The sequence below is a fragment of the Elgaria multicarinata genome, chromosome 22 (assembly GCF_023053635.1).
Source record: "Elgaria multicarinata webbii isolate HBS135686 ecotype San Diego chromosome 22, rElgMul1.1.pri, whole genome shotgun sequence".
Classification (NCBI taxonomy): Eukaryota; Metazoa; Chordata; class Lepidosauria; order Squamata; family Anguidae; genus Elgaria; species Elgaria multicarinata.
This window is the reverse complement of record NC_086192.1, coordinates 5,708,068-5,726,616: the sequence shown is the minus strand read 5'-3', so window position 1 is coordinate 5,726,616 and position 18,549 is coordinate 5,708,068. Positions and strand designations below refer to the sequence as shown.

General features: G+C 46.5%; 1 protein-coding gene across 1 annotated transcript in view; it reads left to right on the top strand.

The window, feature by feature from the left end:
- Positions 1 to 18,549, top strand: part of KSR1 (kinase suppressor of ras 1) — a 152,410-nt gene that overhangs the window by 81,439 nt on the left and 52,422 nt on the right. The window lies entirely within an intron of this gene.

Below are 18,549 nucleotides of genomic sequence, written 5' to 3'. Positions count from 1 at the left end.
AAAAAAAATCCCCGTTTTTTAAAAATATATGTACATGGATGCATACAAATTTCTAGCAATTATATATAGGCTTCAACAAAAGTGGACCAAATATCCAAATAAGTATCCATTTGAAGATGGCGTCTAGATGCCACTTGTTCAAATAACGAAAGCGTTGTAAGGTCCTCCATCCATTACATTAAAGGAGGTGAGTGTTTATCATTCCAATGTTGTCATATCAGTCTTTTAGCTGTCAAAAGGGCTCAGGGAACCCATTAACATTGACAATTTGTTGTTTTCCATGATGCAGGTAAATAATTTAAAACAGCGTGTGCATTCAGTGTGTGAATGTTAAAGACTGTTCCAGTACAAAGCTGATCTGTGTAATATCCTCCCTGCAAAAAGAAACAACTACTGGACATTGCCAAAATATATGTCTAAAAGAAGCATTAGCTGAATTGCACCACCAGCAATTAGCTGAATTAGACAATCCCTTATTAAAGAGGCTTTGCGGTGTCCATTAGACAGGAAACAAACGTTTTTTGCTGAATAAGACGCAGCCTAAGTCTCAGAGACGCGACAGGTGGACGCCAAAGCGGCGATCCACTGATGAGGCATTTGGTGGTGGTGCCCACAGCACTTTCTCAAATCCCCAAATGTCCCCATGCGTCCAAAAGGGCTTAGATGGTTGGAACAGGGACCCTTTAAAGACTCAGTGGTTTTAAGAAAATGAAAGGCCTATATTTTTTGACCTAGTTGGTGTGCTGTCATTGGATATTTCACTGCCAGCTCAAAGATGTTCACAAGGTATCTTCAAGAAACACAGCTAACAGACGACACGGTGAATTGGTCGCTAGAATTGGGAGAGAGCAATATGCTAAGGGTCAGTTCAGACAACACATTTCTCAACGTTGGTTTTAGAACTCCACGATTGAGTTTTTATACCACCGTTGAGAAATGTGTCGTCTTGAGGGAAAACTCCACCCCATGGTGGAGTTGTTTTTTTTTAAAACACTCCACGCAGAATATCCACGCTGTGCAGAGGAGAGTTCCTGCACAACTGTTGTGTTGTGTGATGGACTCCGTGGAGTTTTCCATTGCGTTGAATTGACTTTTCCGACTGGCCGCAGAGTTCCCTGGCAAGAGCGGCGAAAGGAGCGAGTGCCACTCTAGGGGAGCCACCAGGATTGTTTTTCTTGCAGCAATGGCTGATGGGAGACCATCGGAAGGACCAGGGGAGGACAGATGGCAGAGGAACGGTCAATCATATGCCGCAATGGGTTTTACTTAACTCAGTGGTGGCCCACAGTCACACAACGGTGGGTGGAGTTAGAACATAGAATCATAGAATAGCAGAGTTGGAAGAGGCCTATAAGGCCATCAAGTCCAACCCCCTGCTCAATGCAGGCATCCACCCTAAAGCATCCCTGACAGATGGTTGCCCAGCTGCATCTTGAAGGCCTCTAGATTGGGAGAGCCCACAACTTACCTAGGTCATTGGTTCCGTTGTCGTACTGCTCTAACAGTCAGGAAGTTTTTCCTGATGTCCAGCCAGAATCTGGCTTCCTGTAACGTGAGCCCCTTATTCCATGTCCTGCACTCTGGGATGATTGAGAAGAGATCCTGGCCCTCCTCTGTGTGACAACCTTTTAAGTATTTGAAGAGTGCTCTCATGTCTCCCCTCCATCTTCTCTTCTCCAGGCTAAACATGCCCAGTTCTTTCAGTCTCTCTTCATAGGGCTTTGTTTCCAGACCCCTGATCATCCTGGTTGCCCTCCTCTGAACCCGCTCCAGCTTGTCTGCGTCCTTCTTGAAGTGTGGTGCCCACATGTTGTGTGGGGAGAGCCCCCTAGAAACTCAACCGTTGAATGGAGTTTTCACACTGCGTTGACTAAGGTGTTGTCTAAACTGAACCTAAGTGTGCTCTGCAGAGACCGAATCTGACAACTGGTGGATATGATGTTTTAAAAACAAAACAAAACCCCAAGTTTCTAGCTCTTGCTGTTTCTGCCTTCGGTTTGAAAAGATGCAGGCGGCGCTACCGTGTTGGTGGCTTTCAAGCTTTCAAGCTTGTTGCTTTCCAGGATTCTTTTGCACTCCAAGTTGTCTGCCATGAAAATTCAACGACTGCAAATGGTTCTCTGGTTGTTCTCGTGGTTCTAGGGTGTGGAGTCAGTTTAAGCAGCAGGCTGGTGGAGCATTATGGATTTATTTCGTTTTTATACTGTCCAATAGACGAAGCTCTCTGGGCGGTTCACAAAAATTAAAACCATAAGGAACAGCATAAAATACAGTATGAAAGCTTAAAAACACAATATAAAACCACAATACAAAAGGACAACCAGAATAAAAATCAAGCATCAATGCAGAGATTTAAAATTCAGATTTAAAACCCAGATTTAAAATAGCAGAGTTAAAAGACTAGGGCAGCCTTCCTCAACCTGGGGCGCTCCAGATGTGTTGGACTGCATCTTCCAGAATGCCCCAGCTGGCTGGGGCATTCTGGGAGATGCAGTCCAACACATCTGGAGCGTGCCAGGTTGAGGAAGGCTGGACTAGGGGATAGTAAATTGCTAAATACTGGGAAAATAAGAAGGCCTTCACTTGGTGCCGGAAAGAGTACAATGTAGGTGCCAGGCGACCCTGTCTACGGAACTCATTCCACAACCGGGGTGCCGCAGAAAAAAAGGCCCTTGTCCTGGTAGCCACCTGCCTCACTTTGTTTGGCAGGGGCTCACACAGAAGGACTCCTGAGGGTGATCTTAAGGTCTGGGCAGGTATGTTACAAGCTATTTCGCCCCCTCAGGACTCTACCACACAGGGCGTTTTCAGTGGTGGCCCCCAGGTTGTTGGAACTCCTTTCCCACCGCTCTGCGTTTGGTCCCATTATTACAAAGCCTCGAAACAGGCTTTTTAAAAATGACCTGCCTTTAAAAAAAAGTCCTTTTTTTTAGTGCTGCTGAGCTCAGTTTTAAGTTGCTGTTTTATTCAATGTTTGACATGACCTTGCCTGTGTATTAGCTCCGTGCTGCTGTTTTGCAGTTGTTTGGATGCAATGTTTTCATTGGGTTTTGTGTGTTTGATGATTATGGAAGCTGCCTTGGCCCCCGTCTTGACGTTGTCGAGGCTCCGGCATTGGTGCACCTTCCCAGCATCTGCCGTCACCACAGAGCCGAGCACTAGGGAGGACGGAGGAACAGGGCAGCTGGCTCACCTCCCACTGACCGTCCTCTGGCTGCCCCGTTCCTCTCCCCACCCACCCCACCCCGGTTTTTAAAAAATCTGTAGATCCAAAGGTTCGCATCTATAGATTAAAAACGAAACAAAACGGGGCAGGAAGCAATGGGGCAGCCAGGAGGAGGTCAGAGGGAGGAATGCTGGTTTGAGCACCTTGCATCCCTCTCTTCCTCCTCCTCCAGCTGCCCTGTTGCTTTCCTCCCACTATTTTTTAATCTGTAGATGCAAAGGTTCGCATCTACAGAAATAATAATAATAATAATAATAATAATAATAATAATAATAATAATAATGGGAGAAGCAATGGGGCAGCCGGAGGAGACAGAGAAGGATGTGTAGCGCCTGAATAGGCTCTTTTCCCTCTGACCTCCCTCCAGCTGCCTCATTCCTCTCCCCCCCCCCATCGTTTTTACTTATTTATTTATTTACAGGGATGTGCGGCACCCGACCGGCTCTCCTGACTTGGATCTCCCAGACGTCCGCCCTTTTCCCTGTCCAGCCCAGCCGATGGCGGCCCATCAGGGGGCGCCACAGGCTCCATAGCCCAAAAAAATTTCGGGGTAAGTGCCCGACTTTTTTTAGGCGGAGTTTCTGGGGTTTGCCTCTGGATGGCTTAGATGACTTGTCACCACTCTGAATCCACCCCAGGGCAAACCCTTCATCAGGACAAGCCCCAAAGGCTATGCCCTAAAAGGTAGCCTTAAATATCCGTGGATAAATGTTAAAATATACCCACATTCTTCTGCCACACGTGTAGACCTGACGGGCCTTACCTTTGGGTGGGTGGTACAAGAGAAAACCCTGCAGCTGCTGGCCTCTTCCTGCTGCACACCTCTAAAATTTGGCTTCTAAGTGCATGTTTTCATCAAAGGGCACAGAGAGAGAGAGAGAGAGTTTAGGTTGGTTTAGTAAGTGATGCCTTCCTGTGCTGCTAAGAAGGGCCCGTTTTCTGGTTTGTGGTTGGATTTATTATGATTATTTTCCTACTTTAATTGCTGTTGAAAAACACGATGAATGAGGTTGGTTATCAAAAAGTGAAAGCACTTTAGTGTTTATTTATATAGAGTATTTTCATCATGCTCCTCAGCCAAAAAAGGCTCCCAGAGCAGCTTACAATCAATCAACAAAAAACGCACGGTCCCTGCCTGCCGGTATATAATCTAAAAAGACACGGCACACAAGGAAAATGAGATGGGGAGGGAAGAGGGGGGGAAAAAAACCTACGTAAGCTGTCAGTAGGGCTCACTCCTTCTTTCTCACAAGGCTGTTAATGTCCCAGTGGAGCAGGCCGTGAAGTTTCCTTTGCCAGGTCTTTTCTCCCCGATAATAAGTGTGTGGTTATATAGGGTGACCATATGAAAAGGAGGACAGGGCTCCTGTATCTTTAAGAGTTGCATAGTAAAGGGAATTTCAGCAGGTATCATGATTTGTATATATGGAGAACCTGGTGAAATTCCCTCTTCATTACAACATTTAAAGCTGCAGGAGCTAGAGTGGCTGGATTTAAAAGAGGGCAGGGCATCTGCAGCTTTAACTGTGGTGATGAAGAGGAAATTTCACCAGGTTCTCCGTATATACAAATGACACCTGCTGAAATTTCCTTTTCAATTAAACTGTTAAAGATACAGGAGCCCTGTCCTCCTTTTCATATGGTCACTCTAGGTTATATGGTGCCCATTGTCACAGCACGCGTCTTAAACCTTACAGCTCAGAATAATTTTAAATAATAACAGTAATGCCAAGAATTTGAAACTGTAACAAAATGTTGCAGTGCGGCATATTTCAGGATCCTCCATTTCATTCCCTCCACTTCCTGGTTTTCCAGTCAGGCAGCATTCCATGGCTACTGGGCTTGACCAGCCCTCATTAGTTTTTGGGGTTCTCCCTCCCCCCACCAGAACTTTTTTCCAATTTGTTTTGCACTTTTTCAAACTTTGGGGCTCCCCTATGCCAGCTGATACCTTCTCTCTTGTGGGTGGGTTTCCTTTACCTGCTCTTTTCTCCTTTTAGCTCATGCCTAGGAAATACTTTGGACTTCTATTCCCAAAGCCCCAAAATACAGAGCTTATGTATTGTCATTATAATTTTGTGTTTTGTGTAAGATTTATTTGATGTTTGTTAGATAATGTTTAAAATTTCAATAAAAAATAAATAAATAAAACCCTTAAAAATACCAGCAACCTAAAAACACAAGCGATAGCTTGACAACCACGCGGTCTTTCACATGGGGAAGTGTTTCGTGAGAAATTCCTTTTAAAACAACACAGCCAATGTCTATATATGAGTTTATTTAGGGAAAAGGGCAAAAGCGGAGGAACCCTCAAAGGGAAGGCAACAATCAGACACATGCACAGATTTCTAAATAAAAATTTAAATGTCAGTCTAACTGATCTAGTCACTTTGCCTGCTTAACTAGATTTTGGGGTCATCGAATGTATGCAGAGTTTATTGCAGAGAGGATGATCTGAGAGACAGCATCTTGGCCTCCAGTTTGATGGTATATGGAGGCCCCTTCTTTTATGGGGTTCTCAGTTCAGTAAACGCAGTCCCCTTCAGAAGAGGGCAACCAGGGTGATCAGGGGTTTGGAAACAAAGCCCTATGAGGAGAGACTGAAAGAACTGGGCATGTTTAGCCTTGAGAAGAGAAGACTGAGGGGAGACATGAGAGCACTCTTCAAATACTTAGAAGGTTGTCACACAGAGGAGGGCCAGGATCTCTTCTCGATCCTCCCAGAGTGCAGGACACAGAATAACGGGCTCAAGTTAAAGGAAGCCAGATTCCAGCTGGACATCAGGAAAAACTTCCTGACTGTTAGAGCAGTATGACAATGGAATCAGTTGCCTGGTGAGGTTGTGGGCTCTCCCACACTAGAGGCCTTCAAGAGGCAGCTGGACAACCCTCTGTCAGGGATGCTTTAGGGTGGATTCCTGCATTGAGCCGGGGGTTGGACTTGATGGTCTTAGAGGCCCCTTCCAACTCTACTATTCTATGATTCTGTGATTCTATGAGACTGATAGTTGTTTTATCCCTTAATGTGATAGCCTCCACCTCTGATGTTAGTAGTCTAGCCAGCAAATCAGAAAACTACCTATTGGCTGGACCCACCTTCTTAATTGCCGTAAGCTTTCATAGCAACAGACCAAGCTGGTTTGAGCCAGTCAACCTATTCCAAAATGGGGATTAAGATTTGGTTGCATTTGTGAGGACAAACAAGCGAGACACCCTAGATAAATCTGTGTGGGTGCCCAGCAGGGTGCCAACTCTAGGGGTTACTATGGAAGTATAGTCAAAGTAGGGTTTTGTCACACTGAGAGAGGGCATTCTCGATATAGGAATGCCTCCCCCTCACATATGGTCATGTATGGTCACGCATCTGTGTTTCTGTTCTCCCCCATTTTATCATAGAATCATAGAATAGTAGAGTTGGAAGGGGCCTACAGGGCCATCGAGTCCAACCCCCTGCTCGATGCAGGAATCCACCCTAAAGCATCCCTGACAGATTTTTATTTCATGTTGGTAAACTGCAGAGGGGGGGGGGGGGGAAATGGTGTATCCCTTTAAAATAAAGACAAGTATGAATCTCTGAGGTCACAATCAGGCTTACACAACAATGCTCTGAATTCCAGCTGAATTGCCAGTTGCTCCTTTTCATTTCAAAATGCTCTTGGGTCAGTTGGGGAGTAGAGTGGACTACAGAGATCATTGCTATTCAAGGACCTGGGCAACACCAGGTAGGTTAATAGAATAGTAGAGTTGGAAGGGGGCTCTAAGGCCATCGAGTCCAACCCCCTGCTCAAGGCAGGAATCCACCCTAAAGCATCCCTGACAGATTTTTATTTCATGTTGGTAAACTGCAGAGGGGGGGGAAATGGTGTATCCCTTTAAAATAAAGACAAGTATGAATCTCTGAGGTCACAATCAGGCTTACACAACAATGCTCTGAATTCCAGCTGAATTGCCAGTTGCTCCTTTTCATTTCAAAATGCTCTTGGGTCAGTTGGGGAGTAGAGTGGACTACAGAGATCATTGCTAATCAAGGACCTGGGCAACACCAGGTAGGTTAATAGAATAGTAGAGTTGGAAGGGGGCTCTAAGGCCATCAAGTCCAACCCCCTGCTCAAGGCAGGAATCCACCCTAAAGCATCCCTGACAGACGGTTGTCCAGCTGCCTCTTGAAGGCCTCTAGTGTGTATATTTATCGGTGTATATTTATATGAAATCTTTGTTGCTGAAAGCGATAAGAAATCACAATTTGACATACCGTATTTCTTCGATTGTAAGACGCCATCGATTGTAAGACGCACATTAATTTCAGTACCACCATCAGAAAAAAAGCCCTAAGACACACCGGTGATTCTAAGACGCACCCCATTTTTAGAGATGTTTATATGGGAAAAAAGTGTGTCTTAGAATTGAAGAAGTAGGGTAGTTAAAAACATAAAACACAAGTAAAAAAGATGAGCTAAAGTAAATGGAATAAAAATAGATAATTTAAAATAAAATAAAAAAATAGTAAACAAAAATACAAGAATATAAAAATGGAAAGTCACATTAGCATAAATCAAGAGCTCCCCAGTGGGGTACTAGATCAGCACAGATAAAAAGGGCAAAATCTCCAGCTTCCTATTATGATCCTTGTAGATTTTATTACGTTTTACCGGTTTTGTAAATCCTACTTTGGGATTATTCTGTGATAAAAAGCAGCTACTACATTTTAGAAGTAAATAGTGCTTTGCATACATCATCTACTAGTCAACGTTACAGCAGCCCTGCAAGGTAGGCTGGTATGATTAACCCCATGTTACAGTTAAGGGGCAGGGAGGGAGGGAGGGAGAGAGAGAGAGAGAGAGAGAGAGAGAGGGAGGCTTGCCTAAAGCCACGCTGTCGAGTTCATTGAAAGGAGCAATTTAGACTGGGAATTTAAACTCCCTGCTCTTCGGGGTTGTGTGGAGGGGAGATGTAAACTGGGCCATTTAACTCAACATACCTCAAGGTCCCCCTTACTGGTGGCCACAAGGGAATACTGGTCTTTCTTTGAATAGTGAGAGAACTAGGACAGAAAGGCGAGAGGAAACTGATCTCACTCATTGAGATCTAGCAACTTGAGATATCAACATTTCTGGAACATCTCTCATCAGATAAAAATGGGTTGCGTACAACCCATTTCATCGCATGTCAGATTTCTGATTTAACGTGTTCTTCACCAAACCTTCCGAGAAACGAGATGAAGCTTAGTTTTTAATCTTTGTCTCTGTTTAAACTAGTGACAAAGCAGTGTCTTTTTCGTGTTGTGGCGGGCGCCCGTAGGGATTGGATGATATTGGGCTAACCTCCCAGGGACGTGGCCGAGCGGTTTTCATGTTAAGCTGCCACATATGTACAATGCGTGAGTGGCAGGCTGTTTAAAGTTAGCCTCTTATTCCTTTTCTCCTTTCCCCTCTGGGCTCTGTGTGTGTGTGTGTGTGTGTGTGTGTGTGCGTGCATGCACATGTCATGAGGACTGGCAGCAGGCTTTGAAATCCTGTCTGAGCTCTTCCAATTCAAGGTCATTGGGATTGTTTAAATATAATCTCCTTTTCTGTGCTTATACTTCTCCTACAACTTGTCGTTCCGGCATTCTAAAATTACATTCCTGGGAAGGGACTTTGGACAGTGAGAAGGAAGAATCTCAGATCTGGCTTTCAGCGTGGAGGTAAACTCGTGCCTGGGCCCCTTTATAGTTCAAGTATTGGTTTACAGATGGGAAGTTCCTCTGCGTGAAATGAAAACAACACAACCCTGTACTGAGAAAACTAAGCATTGAGGAGGAAGGCTCCTTCCCTGACATACTAGGCTTCTTTATGCAGAGAAAGTATTTATTTGAAGGAGTGCTCAGATCCGCCTGCTATCTGAAGTGGTACGGCCCAGACACAAGTCTAACATCTCAGTAAGAATTAGGCCTCAGTGTAGCTCACGAGGTTGGTGTGTGCAGCTGATCGTCTGCTAATAATAGCTCGCTTTAGCTGGAATATGTGTTGGGGTGTGTGTGTATGTGTGTGTGTGTGTGTGTGTGTGTGAGAGAGAGAGAGAGAGAGAGAGAGAGAGGGCGCATTCCTGGTGCACTGGCATTCGTCCCAAGCTCCACGTAGCCTTCAGCCCTTTAACTCTGCCTGTGGTGCTACTTCCATAGCACCCTTAGGGTGCGGCTTTAAACATCTTTAAGCAGCGTGCCATGTACTGGATCCTCATAAGGCCTAATGCTGATTAAGGAGTTTGATCCCGCCAGACTTGTTGAGAAATCTCGGCAGAATCCACTTCGGACAAGCAAATCTTTCTTTCAAAAATCCTTGGCTACGTTAAGCCATGCTCTTAACTGCAAACGGCGCCTGAAGTGGGGGCAAAATAGCAACTCTCCCCTATGAAGGGAGGTTAAAACCGCTCGGATTGTTCAGCTTGGGAAAAAAGCGGGTTCAGGGGAGACGTGGTAGAGGTGTACAAAACGAGAAAGTGGATAGGGAGACATTTTTCTCCCTCTTCCATAATCCTAGAACCTGGGGTCATCCTTTGAAGCTGATGGGTGGGAGATTCAGGACAGATCATTATTATTATTATTATTATTATTATTATTATTATTATTATTATTATTATTTATTTATTTATATAGAACCATCAATGTACATGGTGCTGTACAGAGTAAAACAGTAAATAGCAAGGCCCTGCCGCATAGGCTTACAATCAAAGGAAGGACTTCTTCACACAGCGCGGAGTTAAACTATGGAATTCACTATTATTATTATTATTATTATTATTATTATTATTATTATATTTATTTGTATCCCGCCTTTTGCCCAATTCTGGGCCTCAAGGCGGCCTTACAAAGTTTAAAATATACATGGGGGGGGGGGGAGGGAAACAAAACCATAAACAATTAAAAAACACACAACAAAATTATTAGACATTAACATAGATGGAGGGCCGGATTATTCTCCAAAGGCCTGCTGGAACAAAAAAGTTTTCGCCTGCTTCCAAAAGTCCAGCAAGGAGGGAGCCGGCCTAGCTTCCCCGGGAAGAGAGTTCCAGAGCACCGGAGCAGCCACCGAGAAGGCCCTCTCCCATGTTCCCACCAAGCGCGCCTGTGAAGAAGGTGGGACTGAAAGAAGGGCTTCTCCAGAAGATCTCAAAGCCCGGGCAGGCTCTTAAGGGAGAATACGGTCTTTCAAATAACCTGGACCCGAACCATATAGGGCTTTATAGGTCATAACCAGCAGGTGTGGTGATGGCCACTACTTTGGATGGCTTCAACAGGGGGTTGGATAAATTCCTGGAGGGGAAGGCTATCCATGGCTACTAGTCCAGATGGCTACGTGATACCTCCAGGATCAGAGGCAGTAAGCCTGTAAACACTAGTTGCTGAGGAACATGGGTGGGAGGGTGCTGTTGCACCGTGTCCTGCTTGTGGGTTCCTGGGTGACAGCTGTTTGGCCCCCTGTGTGGACAGAGTGCTGGACGAGATGGACCCTTGGTCTGATCCAGCATTGACTCTTCTTGTGTTCTAACTCTGTGCTTGTGGAGAGGAGGATTTTCAAGAGGAAACTAAGGCAAGCACCAGATCTTTATGGGGAGGGTGGCGCTGGATTCTTTTCCTTCCGAATAAAAGTGTTTTTAAGCATGCGTTAAAAAAAAAAAAAGCAAGGAAAAAGGCCTGACAAGTGTGATGTGTAGCTTGGCTCTTTTAACAGCGCTTTGGGGCACTGTGGCAAATGAAAATGGCTGTTGCCAGCCAGACCCCCCCCCGCTAAGGGCTGCCTGGTGCCCGGTGGAATAATAGAATCATAGAATAGCCGAGTTGGAAGGGGCCTACAAGGCCATCGAGTCCAACCCCCTGCTCAGTCCAGGAATCCACCCTAAAGCATCCCTGACAGATGGCTGTCCACCTGCCTCTAGTGTGGGAGAGCCCACAACCTCCCTAGGGAACTGGTTCCATTGCCGTACTGCTCTAACAGTCAGGACATTTTTCCTGATGTCTAGCCGGAATCTGGCTTCCTGTCACTTGAGCCCGTTACTCCGTGTCCTGCACTCTGGGAGGATCGAGGAGAGATCCTGGCCCTCCTCTGTGTGACAACCTTTCAAGTATTTGAAGAGTGCTCTCATGTCTCCCCTCAACCTTCTGTTCTCCAGGCTAAACAGGCCCAGTTCTTTCCAACTCTCTTCATAGGGTTTTGTTTCCAGACCCCTGATCATCCTGGTTGCCCTCCTCTGAACACGCTCCAGCTTGGAGTGCTGGTGTTGCCAGGTCACCCTGCCAGCGACGTAGGAGGGAACCTACCTACACGTCCTTTGCCAACGGCACACTCAAACTCTCAGGTGGCCACAAAGCTTGGAATGTATAAAGCCCTTCCTACGGGACTGGGGTGTTGCATTGGTGCTGGGGTACTTACTTATTAATTTATTAGCAATATTGATCGACTTGATCAAATTCAGAAGTGGTTTACAAGAGAATTAAAGCACACGCACACCCTTGTAGCCTGAGGTTGGTTCAAAGAGCTCACAGTTGGGCGAAAGCCAAAATAAACAGATACAATTTCAATCGACGTGGAATGCGCGTCAGAGCTGAGGCCTGACGTACATCAGGTGGGAGATCATTCCGCAGGTAGCTGCTGGTGCTGCAGAGAGGCCCGTGGCTCAGTGGTAGAGTGCAGAGAGGCCCGGGTTCATTTTCCGGCATCTCCAGGTAGGGCGCGGAAAGAATCCGGCCTGAAGCCCCGGGGAACCGTGGTGCCAGTTGGTGTTAGCAATACTGGTCTGACTCAGTCTAAGACAGCTTCCTGTGGATGTATGCTTTGGCGTTGCCACTGAGCAGAGAACAGTAGGCTGCAGCACAGGCAACAGGGCCTCCTCTGAAGAACGTAGTGGAGAATGAAGACAGTCTTCCTCCTGGGAGCCTGAAAGCCTGGAAGCTTCTAGAAGGTTGTCTATACGTCGTCGCTTTGTATGCGGATTCCCTCAAAGCCCCGCAGCTTTGCTGCTGCACAGTGGAATCGAGAAAGTGAGATGGCAGGAAGGAGCACGGGCTATCCAGCCAGGCAAATCTCCGCGCTGGCGGACACATGGCCTGCCAAACCCACCCTCTGCTCTACGTTCTCAGGCTTACCGTGCACTGGGATCCACCCCTGGGAATTCCCTGGAGCCAAAGACACCGGAGACAGGCGAAAGAAACATTGGAGCAATTGGAAAAATCGCGGTAAAACGACGCCGTGAAAAAGTGCCATGTCGAGGGTAAAATCCTGACGTGGGCGCGCGTTGGTGGCTGCGTCGTATAAACAATGCAACACCACTGCGCAGCCACTGTGGGGTTAATAGAGTGTATAGTCACCCCCTAGATGAGGCTTTTCGCACGCCATTGCTTTGCCTTAATCACAGAGTTTTACGCAAGGTAGACGTTGTCGTCTTCCGCTTGCAGCCCTTCTGCAGCCAGGATCTCTTCTCGATCATCCCAGAGTGCAGGACACGGAATATCGGGCTCAAGTTACAGGAAGCCAGATTGTGGCCGGACATCATATGAGCCAACAGTGCGATATGGCTGCAAGAAGGGCAAATGCTATTTTGGGCTGCATTAATAGAAGTATAGCTTCCAAATCACGTGAGGTACTGGTTCCTCTCTATTCGGCCCTGGTTAGGCCTCATCTAGAGTATTGCGTCCAGTTCTGGGCTCCACAGTTCAAGAAGGACGCAGACAAGCTGGAGCGTGTTCAGAGGAGGGCAACCAGGATGATCAGAGGTCTGGAAACAAAGCCCTATGAAGAGAGACTGAAAGAACTCGGCATGTTTAGCCTGGAGAAGAGAAGATTGAGGGGAGAGATGACAGCACTCTTCAAATACTTAAAAGGTTGTCACACAGAGGAGGGCCAGGATCTCTTCTCGATCCTCCCAGAGTGCAGGACACAGAATAACAAGCTCAAGTTAAAGGAAGCCAGATTCCAGCTGGACATCAGGAAAAACTTCCTGACTGTTAGAGCAGTACGACAATGGAATCAGTTGCCTGGTGAGGTGGTGGGCTCTCCCACCCTAGAGGCCTTCAAGAGGCAGCTGGACAACCATCTGTCAGGGATGCTTTAGGGTGGATTCCTGCATTGAGCAGGGGGTTGGACTCGATGGCCTTGTAGGCCCCTTCCAACTCTGCTATTCTATGATTCTATGATTCTATGATCAGGAAAATCTTCCTGACTTTTAGAGCAGTACGACAATGGAACCAGTTACCTAGGGAGGTTGTGGGCTCTCCCACACTAGAGACATTCAAGAGGCAGTTGGACAACCATCTGTCAGGGATGCTTTAGGGTGGATTCCTGCACTGAGCAGGGGGTTGGGCTTGATGGCCTTATAGGCCCCTTCCAACTCTACTATTCTATGATTCTATGATACTTCCGTCTCCCCCCCTTTACAATGAAAATCCTTTGAGTAAGAAAAGACTAAAGTAGCGGCACAATGCTTTCTTCTCAGAAATAGCTCTAGGAGCCCTCTGCCTGGAAGTACATCTGAACAAAACCCACTCTAGCCCCAGAACCTCCATGAGACACTGCCTTCATTTTTAATGCAGTTTTTCACAACAATGAGGACTACATGCCTGCTGTTTATAAAAATACAATATGCCTGAACACTTTGCTTCTTGGGAATTCAACAGAGTAATGGAATATCTCAGCCTTTCAAGGTTTTAATCCTGGTTTTGAATGCTTGGAAATGTTTTAATTGGGCCACCGTATCCTGTACTTTTCTGCGACCGAATCCAGCGGTTTGCTTAAGAAATGCAATGGATCCTATTCTACCGGTTGTGTCTTGAAGACATAATTTTTTTCCCTGGCGCTGTTTTTCTCACTCCTCTCCCACCCGTATTTCTATGACAGCAGGTTTTCTTCTGTTTCTGGGTGCGAGCCAGACCGTCGGCAAGAATTAACAGAGTGTTCCGGAATGTAGTTCAGACACCAGATTATGTGAGAAGATACAGCAGAATAAAATGGCAAGGGTGCCAGTTTTCCCAGCATAATTAAGTTCACAGGCTGTCTAGATTGTACCACTGTCAGTGCTAAAAGCTGAGTTTATTAAGTAAGGGTCTACCCCAGGGGTGCAGCACGTCAGGACTGTGTTGGCTATGTCCCCGACACTTGGATCCATATCCTTTTCCTAACGTCACTGATAGTTTGGAGTTTCCCCAGATTTTGTGCAGTTCTTTCCCCTATCCTAAAAAATTGAAATTTCTTTTATTTTTTATTTACTTATTTATTACATTTATGTACCATCCCATAGGCCAGCCTTCCTCAACCTGGGGCGCTCCAGATGTGTTGGACTACAACTCCCAGAATGCCCCAGCCAGCTGGCTGGGGCATTCTGGGAGATGCAGTCCAACACATCTGGAGCGCCCCAGGTTGAGGAAGACTGCCATAGGCGTAGCTCTCTGGGCAGTTTACAAAGATTAAAACATGGAACATTAAAACCGATATACAAAATTTTAAACCATAAAAACAGATTATATACAATATCCATTTAAAACAACTATTCTGGGTCAGTTAAAAACTCAGCATATGCTGTTAAATGCCTGGGAGAAGAGAAAAGCGCTTACCTGGCGCTGAAAAGATAACAATGTTGGCACCAGGTGAGCCTTGTCAGGGAGATCGTTCCATAAAAGGCCCTCTCCCTTGTTGCCATCCTCAGAGTAGGCACCTGGAGGAGGACCTTAGCTGTTGAATGTACCGTACGGGTAGGTTCATGTCGGGAGAGGCGTTCCATCAGGTGTTGTATCTGCCATATGTACCTGCCCGGACCCTAAGGTCATCCTCAGGGGTCCTTCTCCGTGAGCCCCTACCAAAGGAAGTGAACATTCTAACTTAGAACATTCTAACTTAGAGACAAATAGAGAAATAGGGACGTTTTGAGCGCCATTTTGGATGGCTTTAAAGGGGGTTAGATAAATTTATGGAGGAGAAGGCTGGCAATAGCTACTAGTCCTGATGGTTGTATGCCACCTCCAGTAGCAGAGGCAGTAAGCCTATGTACACTAGTTGCTGGGGAACATGGGCGGGAGAGTGCTGTTGCACTCATGTCCTGGTTGGCGGTTTCCTGTGGGCGGTTGGTTGGCCACTGAATGAACAAAATGCTGAGCTAGGCTCTTCTTACGTTCTTACGTTAATATCATATTTTGCATGTTCATGATCCGCTCCTACATAAGCGGAGTGAGAGATGGCACTCGTAAGGTCATTTTAATGAATGTGTAACCCTCCGGATGTGCTGGACTGCAACTGCTAGCATCCCCCAGCCAACCAGGTGTACTCCAAAAAAGCTGAAGGCCAGTCAGTTGGGGAAGGTGTCTGTAGCCACATCTTTCTGGAGCTCTGTCTGTGAAGCCCTTGGAAGAACCCTGCAGCCCTCAACCCCCTACTGAAATGGAGCGGGGGGGGGGGGCAGGTCTGCATTTGAGGTGACCTCAGCGGTTGTGGGCCTCTCCTTGTGCAATGGGCCCCATGGGGTTACAGCTTCAATCAGTGCCAGGCAGAAGATGCCATTTAAATTTCCCACAATGCCCTAGAGTGGTGCTACATTGGAGGTGTGTGGAGGGGAATGTGGTAAATTAAAATGGCGGCTCCTAGGCCCACCCACCCCCTTCAGAGCTGCTGGGCCTTGAGGCCTCAACAGTTGGGTGTGGCTGGCAGGCCTAAAAAACGTTGTGCATGTATGTTCTTCCCCTCTGATGCCTTCTGTTTAAATCCTTGGTCTCGTGTGTATGTGTATGTGTGCACATGTGTACTACTCTGTTCCCCAAACTGCCACCATCTAGATATGATATCTCAATGTTGTATAGCAGGATACAATTGTTTTAATCAATAAAATCATAATCAATATATCGAGCTATAACTCCCATCATCCTGGCTGGAGGGTGATGGGAGTCGTTGTCCAACCAATCTGGAGGGCACCAGGCTGGGTTATGCTTCTGTAAAGGACCATGCACGATTATGACGCTACATAAATAATTATTAACGTTTGGGCGGTTCGCTGTATCTGTTCATTCCCAACCGTTCTCACTGCTGCCCTCGAAAGAAATCCTGTTCTGTTTCACTCCTGAGCTGTGTCTGCCAGCTTTCAAGGGTGTGTCTTGGTAATGAAATGAAAATTACATAATTCATTTTTAAATTCTTCTAATCGCTCTTCAGGGCGCATAAACCGTAAGGCCTGGGGCCTATCATCTGTTTTACGTGTGGGCTGAGGTGTTGCTTGTGGTTTGGTTGGCCTGGATTAACGTTTGCTCAGGGCAACGGCAGTTCTCTGTCCGCCCAGGTGCAAGCGTGGGGCTGTGTTTCGAGGTGCCGCTAATTCAAGCCACTTCGGTGTTGGCTTTCGTTTTGCACCGTACGCCTTATTGGATCAGGACCTGCTAAAAACCAAACCAAACCAAACCATCCGTGTCAACGTGCAGCATCTTTGGTCAGCTCTCTGGGCAGCTGGCCGTTTAAATTTCCCACAACATCCCTGATGCGACGTCGTTTTGGCAGATGGTGGGAAAAAAAAATGGTGGCTGCCAGATAAACCTGTCAAGGCCAGGTGGCACAACCACCAGAACAACCTGGAAATGCCAAGTGGGTTTCCCTCAGCAACACGTTGTCCAGACTGAGACAACACTTTTCTCTATGCAGTGGGAGAACTCCACTCAATGGTTGAGTTTGTAGGGGGTACTGCCACACGACATGTTCTAACTCCACCGTTGTGTGACTGTGGGCTCCCATGGAGTTAAGTAAATGACAACGCGGCGTTTGATTGACGGTTCCTCCGCCCTCTCTTCTCCCCCAGTCCTCGTGATGGTATCCCATCAGCCATTGCTGCAAAAAACCGACAACCCCAGTGGCTGTTCTAGAGTGGCACTCGCTCCTTTCGCCGCTCTTGACAGGGAACGCTGTAGCCAGTGGGAAAAGTCCACTCAACGCAACGGGAAACTCCACGGAGCCCGTCACACAACACGCAACCCAACGGTTGTGCAGGAGCTCTCCTCTGCACAGCGTTGATATTCTGCGTGGAGTGTTTTCTAAAACAACTCCACCGTAGGGTGGACATTTTCCTCCAGACAATGCATTTCTCAATGGTGGTGTAAAAGCTCCACCGTAGAGTTCTAAAACCACCGTTGGGAAACGTGTTGTCTGAACTGAGCCAGAGAATGTCACAGACTTTGGAGTTATATAGTAAATAGAGACATGGGATTGGCTTTCTGGGATTACCTGATGGGGACCAGGAGGATTCTGGGTTGTGTTAACATCCCAGCTTGAACCGTCTGCTGCTTCCTTCTCTGACCGATGGCTTTGTGTGGTGCCTAGGGAATTGGTGGCGCGTTCGAGCCCCGTACCACCTGACAGTCTCGTGTGAGTCCATCCAAAGTACCTTTTGTCTTTGCAGTCAGATTCTTGTTTGGTGGAAAGGGATGGGGAACTTTGGAAGCATTCTCTGAAGAAGCCGTTGTCTCGCACAAGTACATATTAACCATGTGCTCGAATCATCTGGTGTTGGAATGAATTTCTAGAACGCTCTGTGACTCTCTTGCTTCGTGATTTGGATCTCGGCCCGGTTTAAGTTATCAAACCCTCGCCTTTTTCCCAGCATGCTTTGGGTCTCTCTCTTTTTTTGTCTCTGTCTTCTACTTTTGGTTTTTCATGCCAATGCCTGTATCTTGAAGGCTAATGTAGCGTAGGGCTCATAAGACTGAGCTATGAGTCTCAAATCTCACCTCTTCCCTTAACTCACGATTTCGCCTCTGGGAAGGTATTCATAGACTCATAGAATCACAGAATAGTAGAGTTGGAAGGGGCCTACAAGGCCATTGAGTCCAACTCCCTGCTCAGTGCAGGAATCCACATTAAAGCATACCTGACAGATGGCTGTCTAGCTGCCTCTTGAAGGCCTCCAGGGTGGGAGAGCCCACAACCTCCCTAGGTAACTGGTTCCATTGTCATCCTACTCTAACAGTCAGGAAGTTTTTCCTGATGTCCAGCTGGAATCTGGCTTCCTGTCACTTGAGCCCGTTATTCTGTGTCCAGCACTCTGGGATGATTGAGAAGAGATCCTGGCCCTCCTCTATGTGACAACTTTTTAAATATTCTCTTAGCCTTAGTCCTACCTTCCCATTGTGGTTGCTGTTGTTTGAACCCATGTGTCCTTCCCACTACAGAAAGCAGTCTCGAAGCGACGTACACACCCGATACAGAAACTGGGGGGGGCGGGGAATCCAAAATCAATATCCAAATACCATAAAAGCATTAATAATAATAATAATAATAATAATAATAATAATAATAATAATAATAATACAATACTAAAAGTGTTCA